Source organism: Gnatocerus cornutus, unplaced genomic scaffold (assembly GCF_029298725.1).
Source record: "Gnatocerus cornutus isolate USDA-ARS CGAHR unplaced genomic scaffold, icGnaCorn1.1 ctg00000451.1, whole genome shotgun sequence".
NCBI classification, from domain to species: domain Eukaryota; kingdom Metazoa; phylum Arthropoda; class Insecta; order Coleoptera; family Tenebrionidae; genus Gnatocerus; species Gnatocerus cornutus.
Window position 1 is genome coordinate 1 of NW_028275765.1, and position 5,000 is coordinate 5,000.

The following is a 5,000-nucleotide window of genomic DNA, read 5'->3' on the forward strand; positions in this document are numbered from 1 at the left end:
TCACTCTCTCCTCCGATGAGTCGCAACAAATAAAAATCCATAAATCAATTCATCCGTCGTTGTTCGTTTAGTCGATCTGAATGCACTGTAAAAATTTATTAAAGTAAAAATGTTACGTTGCATTTCATGAATTTTGACAAACGTGTACCCCGAAGTGTGTACAAATTATTTATTTCGACGACGACGACAACTTAGAACGGATGAATAAGAATAAAATTGTTGCAGGAGATTCAATCAAGGATGATGTGAAAAAAATGTCGAAAAATTTTCCATCCAGAAAGATCGCGTGGCGTTACGTCTCTTCTTACGAGGTTTTCGTTTCGCAGACACGCACACTTTCTTCAAAACAATAATAGGAAAGTGTTCAGTTTTTTATAAGAGCAGCAGGTGTCTTTCCGAAATTCTACGATTATTGTAGCTTATATGACTAGAAGGAAAGAAAGACTAAAACTCTCTTATTTTAAAACAAGAACGCAGTTCCCTGGTTGATCCTGCCAGTAGTCATATGCTTGTCTCAAAGATTAAGCCATGCATGTCTCAGTACAAGCCAAATTAAGGTGAAACCGCGAAAGGCTCATTAAATCAGTTATGGTTCCTTAGATCGTACCCACATTTACTTGGATAACTGTGGTAATTCTAGAGCTAATACATGCAAACAGAGCTCCAACCGGAAACGGAAGGAGCGCTTTTATTAGATCAAAACCAATCGGTGGCGGTCTCCGTCATCGTACAACTTGGTGACTCTGAATAACTTTACGCTGATCGCACGGTCTCGCACCGGCGACGCATCTTTCAAATGTCTGCCTTATCAACTGTCGATGGTAGGTTCTGCGCCTACCATGGTTGTAACGGGTAACGGGGAATCAGGGTTCGATTCCGGAGAGGGAGCCTGAGAAACGGCTACCACATCCAAGGAAGGCAGCAGGCGCGCAAATTACCCACTCCCGGCACGGGGAGGTAGTGACGAAAAATAACGATACGGGACTCATCCGAGGCCCCGTAATCGGAATGAGTACACTCTAAACCCTTTAACGAGGATCAATTGGAGGGCAAGTCTGGTGCCAGCAGCCGCGGTAATTCCAGCTCCAATAGCGTATATTAAAGTTGTTGCGGTTAAAAAGCTCGTAGTCGAATCTGTGTCCCGCGCCGCCGGTTCATCGTTCGCGGTGTCAACTGGCGTGCCGCGGGACGTCCTGCCGGTGGGCTTAGCTCGAGAGGGCGGCCCAACTCAATCCCGCCGCGGTGCTCTTCATTGAGTGTCGAGGTGGGCCGGCACGTTTACTTTGAACAAATTAGAGTGCTTAAAGCAGGCTAAAACTTCGCCTGAATACTGTGTGCATGGAATAATGGAATAGGACCTCGGTTCTATTTTGTTGGTTTTCGGAACCCCGAGGTAATGATTAATAGGAACGGATGGGGGCATTCGTATTGCGACGTTAGAGGTGAAATTCTTGGATCGTCGCAAGACGGACAGAAGCGAAAGCATTTGCCAAAAACGCTTTCATTGATCAAGAACGAAAGTTAGAGGTTCGAAGGCGATCAGATACCGCCCTAGTTCTAACCATAAACGATGCCAGCTAGCGATCCGCCGACGTTCTTCCGATGACTCGGCGGGCAGCTTCCGGGAAACCAAAGCTTTTGGGTTCCGGGGGAAGTATGGTTGCAAAGCTGAAACTTAAAGGAATTGACGGAAGGGCACCACCAGGAGTGGAGCCTGCGGCTTAATTTGACTCAACACGGGAAACCTCACCAGGCCCGGACACCGGAAGGATTGACAGATTGAGAGCTCTTTCTTGATTCGGTGGGTGGTGGTGCATGGCCGTTCTTAGTTGGTGGAGCGATTTGTCTGGTTAATTCCGATAACGAACGAGACTCTAGCCTGCTAAATAGGCGTATTTCGACATCCCAAAGGCCCGTCGATCCTGGGTTCGCCCGGTGGTCGTGCGCGGTTTTTACTGTCGGCGTACAAACAATTCTTCTTAGAGGGACAGGCGGCTTCTAGCCGCACGAGATTGAGCAATAACAGGTCTGTGATGCCCTTAGATGTTCTGGGCCGCACGCGCGCTACACTGAAGGAATCAGCGTGTCCTCCCTGACCGAGCGGTCCGGGTAACCCGCTGAACCTCCTTCGTGCTAGGGATTGGGGCTTGCAATTGTTCCCCATGAACGAGGAATTCCCAGTAAGCGTGAGTCATAAGCTCGCGTTGATTACGTCCCTGCCCTTTGTACACACCGCCCGTCGCTACTACCGATTGAATGATTTAGTGAGGTCTTCGGACCGGTACGCGATGGCGTTTCGACGTCGTCGATGTCGCTGGGAAGATGACCAAACTTGATCATTTAGAGGAAGTAAAAGTCGTAACAAGGTTTCCGTAGGTGAACCTGCGGAAGGATCATTAACGTGTCCTCGTACACACGAATTTTGACATATGTATAATTTATTATTATGCATTTTTATTTGATCGTGTCGATGTACACTTTATGTTTTTACAACACCGTCGTCGATGACATGGAGTCGACGGCACGATCTTTTGTCGTGCCGTTGCTTGTTTCTTTTTGAAACACCGTGTGTACGACGTTTTGAACTACGAATCGTACATATTCGGAAAAACAATAGCGTTACGCTGGCCCGCAGCGCCGGTCCTTGCGATCGAGTTTTTCACCTTTTTTGAACGAGAAAAACCGAATTCGCTCGGGCATACGGCTGTTTCTTCGGGTACCTAGATTTTTTGATTTTTTTTGTACTATCTCTCGATCTTTTCCAATGATGGAAAAAAGGAGGGACGCTTTCGGTTTTTCGACCGGATCGCGGAAAGTTGTGAACTCCACCGCGAAAGTCGAAAGACGTTAGAAGTCCTCTTTTTTCGGACACACGGAGAGGATGTAGCAGAGTAGTCGAGAAAGAAGAAAATCGCAGGTGTCGAATTAGGTTACGACTCCGTGGGTTTTAAATGATTTACGCCCGGCTACGGGACCGGCGAGAAACGCTCCCGATTTTACGATTCGCGTGAATGATGTTCGTCGTTAGACGCTTCAAAGAGTTTTTTGAAAGCGCCGTTAAACGAGCGATCACACACACATCACACCTTGCTTTTTTAATGTTTTTGGTAGATGTGGTAAAGTGATTTCGTTAGAAACGGTAAAATTCTCTTTACGGAGCGTACGACTGCACCATTTCAAAATTATATACACCGTCAATCGTCATTAAGTCACGATATAGAACGGTAAACTTGAGGATTTTATGTTAGACGCTCAGTCTGGCACGTCTATAGATTTTTTCGTCAAAATTCACGATCTGTCTTCGGTTTGGCGACGAAAAAATATAGAAAGAAAATTGAAACACGAACACAAAGACCGCCCGCGAAAATCTCTTTTCGCTTACGGCGGATACTAATTCGCTTTTTCATAACGAGTACGATGATGTAATGATGTGTTGATTCCGATCGATCAAAAACCGTCTCTTCGTCACACTTTTTAAAGTGCTTGACACACGCACACTAAATGAAAGACACAATAAAGGAAAACTACCGAAAATGTAGTTTATGAGAGAAAGCAGCATTATTTATTAAAATTATTGCTGAGAAAAAGGAAATTGGCAAATTCCTAATTAAAATCGTATCGAACATGTCCCATCTTCACACATACATGCTCGTACTTTGCGTGTAAAAGCGGAGACCGCGTGAAAAAGAAAAGTGCTTCTTTTTCGGTGCGCGGATACAAATTTGTGTTTGGGTTAATATTTTTTTTAATTTTTTCGTACGCGTAAAACTGAGACCGACGATCGCGTTCCCTTTCAGACGAGAAAGTACGGACGAAAGACAATTAAGAGCGAGAATCATAAATATCCATACCACAACACCGAAATTTTAGACGTGGCACGTTTCGGAACCACGAAGATCATTTTCGTTTCGGATGTACGCACGTACGCAAAAATTTTTGCAAGACGTGTATAGACAGCTGGACGATCGGCATGATCGGGGTTCTTGTGGAACGAGCGTTTAAATTTTAAAAAGATTACCCTGAACGGTGGATCACTTGGCTCGTGGGTCGATGAAGAACGCAGCTAATTGCGCGTCAACTTGTGAACTGCAGGACACATGAACATCGACATTTCGAACGCACATTGCGGTCCTCGGATATAATGTTCCCGGACCACTCCTGGCTGAGGGTCGTGTCAATTTCAAAGACTGCTCGGTTTTCGTTTTCGGACGAAAACGTCGGAGCGTGTTGGATGTGTTGCGACGCGTCGAATAGGTACTCATTAATGTACGTGATCGTCACTTACGTCACGATATAACGACGCACGCCTCGAACGTGTGCCGAGACGTTTACTCGAGCGTGTTTTTTCGTCAAAAAGGACGGGACGGGTATGCTTTGTATTTTTTTTTTACAAAGTCCGTCGGACGTCCACCTTGCGAATCATAAATACGAAAGTGTTTACGTCGGCACATGTTCTTGCGTGGTGTGTGTCGTAGAATCGTGTGTTTGTGTGCGTTTCTCGTGCAGCGAGTAAATTTGCGCGACATCTTAAGACGCGAAAGCGACCAACTACTACTTGTTGTAGTTGTTGGCTGGTCTTTCGGCGTAGCACGTCCTATTTCTTCAACATGTCGTCATTTAAAAAAAAAAATGGCGTTTTAAGGTTGAGAACGTTATAGACGGTCGTCGTGTCCGAGACGTGTAATGCAAATCGCGACAGACGTCAGATCGTAAGCGTTTCTGTAAACTTAGCCATTTTTTAAAAAGAAAAATGACGAACACGTATAGCAAGGAATGGGAGACGTGTCGTGATCGTCGAAATGACCGAATGAAAAATTTTTATTTTTCATATGCGACCTCAGAGCAGGTGAGACTACCCGCTGAATTTAAGCATATTACTAAGCGGAGGAAAAGAAACTAACTAGGATTCCCTCAGTAGCGGCGAGCGAACAGGGAGAAGCCCAGCACCGAATCCCGCGGCCGAAACCGGACGCCGGGAAATGTGGTGTTAGGGAGGATCC

The 5,000-nt window shown here is 45.7% G+C and overlaps 3 non-coding genes across 3 annotated transcripts in view; all 3 read left to right on the forward strand.

The window, feature by feature from the left end:
* Nucleotides 1-478: 478 nt before the first annotated feature.
* On the forward strand, nt 479-2,399 carry LOC148165247 (small subunit ribosomal RNA). The gene has a single exon (XR_015771640.1). It is a non-coding gene; the product is annotated as a small subunit ribosomal RNA (ribosomal RNA).
* Nucleotides 2,400-4,015: 1,616 nt separating this feature from the next.
* Nucleotides 4,016-4,172, forward strand: LOC148165248 (5.8S ribosomal RNA). Its single transcript, XR_015771639.1, has one exon. It is a non-coding gene; the product is annotated as a 5.8S ribosomal RNA (ribosomal RNA).
* A 660-nt stretch (nt 4,173-4,832) lies between these two features.
* LOC148165249 (large subunit ribosomal RNA) overlaps nt 4,833-5,000 on the forward strand; it is a 4,039-nt gene continuing 3,871 nt past the window's right edge. The window contains exon 1 of the ribosomal RNA XR_015771641.1: nt 4,833-5,000. This exon is cut by the window's right edge and continues 3,871 nt beyond it. This is a non-coding gene — a ribosomal RNA (large subunit ribosomal RNA).